Source organism: Nicotiana attenuata, chromosome 7 (assembly GCF_001879085.1).
Source record: "Nicotiana attenuata strain UT chromosome 7, NIATTr2, whole genome shotgun sequence".
Taxonomy (NCBI): Eukaryota; Viridiplantae; Streptophyta; class Magnoliopsida; order Solanales; family Solanaceae; genus Nicotiana; species Nicotiana attenuata.
In genome coordinates, this window is record NC_031995.1 from 21259470 (window position 1) to 21266494 (window position 7025).

Consider the following 7025-nt stretch of genomic DNA (forward strand, 5'->3'; position numbering starts at 1 on the left):
CCGCAAAACCCCCTCCCCTTCAATTTTTTTTTTTTTTTTTTTTTGTATTTTCAATTTTCTATTTTTTTTCTGCACCACACCCTCCCTCCCACCCCACCCCCCTACTAAAACCACCCTTCCCTTTTAAAACTTTTTTTTTTTTTTGTATTTTCAGTTTTCTGTTTTTTTTTTCTGCACCACCCACCCACCCTACCCTGCCCTCCCCCTCAAAATTTTTTTTTTACTTTTTTTGTGGTATTTTTAATTTTCCTTTTTTTTTTCTACACCACACCCATCCCAACCCCCCCCCCCTACGACCACCCGGCAAACCCCTAAAAAAATTTTTACTTTTTTTTAAATTTTCAATTTTCTGTTTTCTCTATTTTTTTTTTTTCTATTTTCTGATCACCACCCCCCCCCCCCACCCCCTAAACTTTTTTTTCTAACTTACACACTTTTAAGGTAAAAGACTTTTTTTTTATGCAAGATGAAGCATGGTTCTAAAAACATGGTCAAGTTGGGCGGGTTGGGTTATGACCCACTGTTTAGCCCATCTTGACCCAGCCCATCTTAGCCCAAGTACACTTTGGGCTGGGTTGGGCAATGATCCTTTTCTTACCTAAAATCCATCTTGACGGCCCAAATTCAGCCAAACTCGCCAATTTGTCACCCCTAAACTATTATATATAATGAGTAAAACTTTATTATTAACATTTACTGTGATAGTGGGTAAAATATAGTTCAATGACCATACATAACAAATTAAATGGTAGATAGACACATTTATTTATTATCTATATATTTAACGGTTGCAGGGGGATATGATAGCATCACAATTTTTCAATCAAAAAAATGCTCCCATACCATCCTCAAACAGGTACGACCCATCACACCTCCATCCCCCCCAAACCACCAGAACCACCGGATCAAAATCCCCTCAAATAGTAATTCTACACTACTTTCTTGAACCAATACAAATTCTACCATGCCTGCTAATATGAATATTGACATGCAAGATCCAATCAAAGACACTTAACACACAAAAACATATCTTCAAACTTTAAACTCTAACAACTTTTCTTCTACACCAAATATATTTCCAGCAAAATTTTACTTCTCAGTTGGAGAATTCCGATGAGTTGGATGCACCTACTGACTCTTCAATTTTTATACCTTTATCAGTGAAGAAAAAAACTAGACTATACCAACCATGGCAACATGCAGTGATCATCAAAGTTTATGGTCGAAAGTTGAGCATCAAATACTAGACAAAAAATCTATGCTCTATGGAAACCTACTGAAATCTTCCTCTAATTGATTTAGGATCAGACTTCTTTTCTTATTTAAAATTTCAAAAAGAGGAAAACAAAATCCATGCCTTGCAGGGTGGCCCTTGATTTGTTTTTTAAATCATTTTCTCTCCATTCGCCAATGGAAAACCTAAGTTTAAGGCTTCTGAAACAAAATTAACAACCTCAGCTATTTTGGGTACGTCTACCAGAATTACCTACAGAATACTATGATTATCAAATTTTACACAAGTTTAGGCCAGAAAATAGGTAGGTTATTATCGGTGGACACTTGTACTGCTTCAACCACTAAGGCCAATATGCTAGGTTATGTTGGAGTATTGCTTGATCAACCTCTAAAACCACACTTATCATTGGCACCCATAAATAAATCATTCTTTATGAGGGTTTAAATTTATGTATGTTAGGTGTGGTCGTATGGGCCATAATTAAAGGGTTTGCAATTTTGTTGTGAATGATGAAGACATACAGACAAGTCACCACAGGATCATCACTGGATGATAATCAAATCTATTACCAAATATTTCTGCTACGGTTAAGGAGCATTGGCAAGTTAGTTCAATTTTCCAAAGAAATCCAATCTTAGAGAAGATTCTACTACTTTTGATGATCAGAACAGGGATACCTCCAGTGGAGACAAGGAGAGACAAATCATTTAGGTAAAGCAACGATTAATTAATTCCTACTAACCTTCCCTTTATAACTTAAATGGGTTCTAAGCTAACACCCCCCCCCCCCCCCATTAGATAACCCTGTATTAATAAATAATAAGCTACAATAGTTTACTAAAAAATCCAACTGAAACAGGATATACTCTTGTCAAACCTAATACCCTAATAACTTCCAAATTCAAAGACCACTCAAGTACTCAAGGACTCGGTCCAATTGGAGCAATAATTCAAAACCCACTTACCCTTTCTCAAATATCAAACCTATCAATGCCTCATGCAACTGGAAACTTAGCTCCTCTCACATGCATAACTTGCCCCAATACCCAGGCCTTTCCCTTTCCATCTACCTCCACATGATAATTACACACCGACACTACCATATACTCCACCTCCTCCACTTTGTATAGTAGGAAGAACGCCATCATCAACCTACTGTTGCATATATAGGCAACTCATGTCTTCTTCCATTAATTCCCCCCCAGTCCATTACACCCCCTTCTTGTCATATCTAGTCAACCGACCTATTCCTCCACATTGACATTGATCCAGTTCCACTTAGATCATCAAATATATCCTCTTCTCACTTTGACTCCTCCATCACTAGAACCACTCCAAGTATCAACCATGTTCCCATTTTCAACTTCCTAAATCATTTCCGACGACAAAGCTCTCACCAAAGGCAAAATCATCGACTACAACACAACCCCAACTCTCCAGCTCACCCTTCCACCCTTACCTATCAAATGGAGCCAAACACTGATAATATACACACAACACAAACACCACACTACCAACTCTACTAATATCTTTGGCTGGGAGGCAGGTTTGTACAACCATGCTCTCCACCCTTCACCATGCAATGTGAATCAACAGGAGGTACGACTCTCATAAATCATCCCCAGAGATTTAGCCACAAATAGTGATGGAAGGGATGTAGTTGGGGACAGACCTCTATGCTCGTTATCATTGGTCCATGATGCAGGCTCCCCACCTAGTACACATACAAACATTGCCTCTACCCACTCCAGGTGCTGGGATCCCACGCATACTCCACCCCAATTCTAATACAGTCATCGCCCTATTATCCACCTCGCTACTCCAACACACACCTTGACTCCACACCCTATTGGATCCTCAACCTCTACACACCTTCTTTTTGGCAACAGCTCCCCCCTCTCCAACACCACCACCTCCTCCTCCTTCTCCCACAACATCACAATCAGATAGAAACCAGACGAGCAGGATGTCAACTTTCAGGAAGAGTTTAGACGCAGCCCATTGTTTACAATAGAGAGAGACAGGCCAATACATTGGCATGCCTAGATTGGCATAACAAGTCTACATCCAGAAGGAAGAGTTCGAAGGAAAATCTTCATAAGGTGCCCGCAAAATCTGCTAGAAACCTCATTCCGTTTTGAGACCAACAACAAATCCACTAAATGGGGAAATATGCCGATGTTATTTCTCCCCACTCTAATGATTCGTCCAGGAGATCTAGTCTAGGCAGCATGACCTCCAGTATAAGTCATACTGAATTATAATTTGGAATCTGGAGGTGTGCTCTAATCTGGTAGAGTTTCGCAGGGACACTTTTTAGATCATTACTAGACTATAATCGACCTACTTTGGTGGTACTTCTGGAGACACACTGCCAATCCCACCAAGTCTCAAGGATGACTTCGAGTTCACAGGTGATGTAGAGAAGTCGCCTGCATGTAGGCAATAAGTGGGTATTATTTTATGGAATGCAACATGTTTAAATGTAGCACAGGTGGCCACATCTACACAAGAGATACATTGCCATGTCCAGGTTCTTCCCTTACCCTTTACTTTTCTTCTATAAGTGCTATTTATGCAAGCAACTGATTTTAGCCTCTAGACTGTTTTATGGATAATATTAGGATATTTTGATAATTATAAGGGACCTTGGTTGTTAGGGGGTGATTTAACAAAATAATACATGCCTCAGATAATTTGGGGGCTGCCTATCATAATACTGAGAGCTAATAAATTATTAGATGTGTTTTAACTACTGCCTTCTAAAAAGACTTAGGTTACAAGGTAGTCGATGTATACTTGGGACAAATGGCTAGACATCACAATGTTAATATTTTGGAACGTATTGATCGTGTGTTGGCTAATTATGAATGGATTTTTCTTTTAGTGTGATGACTTATGGAATAACTCACCTTCCTCGAAACCTTCATTCTGATCAATGATCAATCATGATACAACACATCTGCTTAATTACACAACAAACTGTTTTCCTAAAAAATGGTTAGTTAATCTATATGGAGTACTTCATCCTAATCCTTACCTTTTTGCCATTAATAGTAATAGATACGCACAGTTTTGTGTGCAGAAAAAAAATTCATTTCTTAATTCTGCCTGTTATTTACAATTATATGTATCAATAGGTGTGGAATAAGAACACTTATTTATAACGGTAACAATCTTAAGCGGAAAGAAAATTACTGCAAGAATAGTGGGATCTCAAGGCTTCGTCATTTCCACTATCCCAACTAGCCACCTTTTTTGTAGAAGTCTCTAGAAAATACTCTTACTAGAGAGGAGTTTAATATATTCTCCAGACTTGAAGAGGATTTTGAAAATTAAAATCAAGAAGTTAATGGTTAAATAAAGGTTGATGTAACACTAAATTTTTCTCACCTAACAACTTTAAATCACCGTAGAATAATCGTATAAACTGCTCTTCAGGACTTAGGTGGAATTGGACTTACAGAACCCCCACAAATTAGAGATGACATTACAAATTCACTATAGTCATCTTTTTATATACTAAACCAAACTCAAGTCTACTCCTACTTCATTTGTTTCCCCTTTAATGCTTCTTACCTCCATTGGAGCAAACTAGATTTAAATATAGCCCTTTTACAGTTTTGAAATTATCAAGCCTACATTCCTTTCAGCCTCTTAAGCACCTGGCCTCGATGGCTGTTACACCCCAATTTTTTTTCAAAAAGCTATTGGCCATATTATGTAGGAATTCTTTCAAATACTTTTTGTCATAAGGTTTTTCTGGACTCTCAGATAGACCCGCAATAAATACTACTTCTTTATTTGCCTAATTTCTAAAAAACCAGAATGCTTTTACCCTAAGGCATCATATAGACCTATTGAGTCTCTGTAATACCATTATAAGATATTACTAAATAATTATTGTTAACAGAATTTAAAACCAGTTCTGAGGAACATATCATCAACCAAACTTAATCAAAGTTTTAGAAAAATAGACGTGCAGCTGACAACTGCAATTATAGTACAAGAATTATTACTAGATTTCCATAAAATGAAGGTAGCATTCAAAATATGCTACTCAAGCTGGACCTCGAAAAAGCTTTTGATAAACTGGAATGGTCCTTCATCTATAAACACTTCAACAAAATCTAAAAATTTTCCCTAATAATTTTTTAATAAAGCTAATAATTGTCTGTATACCAGCTACTTTCTACAAAGCTCTTTTAGCGCTCAATGTACTCGCTACCTGACTATTTTACAACCTACAAGAGGTATTAGACAAGGGTGATACCTTTTCGCCCTATATTTCTATTTTATGTTTAGAAATGCTATCAAAGAAAAATAAACTCTTGAAGTGACTATCACATTTGGGCATCCATTTCAATTCGAGATTTAGAAGGGGATCTCAATCTATCTCATCTTTTTTCGCCGCATGTATATCATCCCTTAACATAAATAATTACAAACTTACTTCATGTCAATCCATAGTTTAAACACCATTAATCAATTAGCTCAACCACTCAGGACAAACTCTTAACTTTGAAAAATCGAGAATTTTCTTCTCTAAAAATTGTGCCTACTCTATGAAGAGGTTGACACTGCAACATACTTTTAGTATACAGGGATGGCACACCATTTTAAGGTCAAGTTACTTAGGGTTCCCTATTTTCTATAGCCTCAAGATCCTCACTAAAAGTGGAGATTGTTCAGTATCTTTACATTGAATGAATTTTTAAAAATTAAGTTATTCAGGATGGAAAACTCAATTTTTTATTACAAAAAGTCGCGTAGAAAGACGAACTCTGATACGCTCAACTCTGACAATCCTTCGCCATTCATAATAATGCAATACATCACTCCTGCCTTCGTAGATTATTTATTCCATCGCTCAAAGATACCAAAGAATTTTCTGTGGGGAACTTACTCCTTCAAATAGAAAAACCTCTTAAAATGGTCCTATGGTTACCTCAACCTTTAGCACATAGGGGGGCTTAGGGCATTCCAAAAATCGTTTCTGTAAGATAAAGATGCCTTCACCATCTTTATCTGTGACTCTGGAGAATATAATTTTCCACAAACCCCTAAATCAGCTCATGGACAAGTACCTTATTAGCTGTTCATCCTTAGTATTCATAATGTCAGTCAACTTAGCTGTTTACAAGATTTGGTCTTAACATTATTTATTGGGCGTTGGTCAATTTGTAGCAGGCCTATTCAAAATGGAACTTAACACAACATGTAATCATGTAATTTTCGGGTTTGGATCTGGAACCATGGCGATGCTGTTATTCTTGGGTCGTAATTACATTTATGCTTCTCATACTCCCAAAGGGGGAGTACATTAATAAAAGAGTGCATTCTGGGATTCCTACTTTACAATGATCATGAACTGTGACATTTACTGCATTGGGGTTGCCTTTTGGTTTATCTGTCTTACCATTAGAGTTCTCTAACATCCTTGATACTGTATTATTGCAATTACCTACCAATTATTGATGTTGCATTCTGGGGCCACCTTACACCAAAATGGGATGGTTCTTGCAGTCTCGAGTCTATTTATCTTGCTCATTACACAAACAGTTTTATCATCGATAGGTCCTGAAGTCTACTAAACTACCAATTGCATGAATTGTGGAAACTCCGTATATTTACCTACCTATAGGATTCTTGTCTTTTTATATGGTTAATAGTCATGACAGGCCTTCCCGACAGCTACGTATTACAAATACATACAAATTATCAATTTCGGATCTTCATGTCAAATGCGGCGTGTCCTGAAACCATACACATAATTTTCTTTGAATGT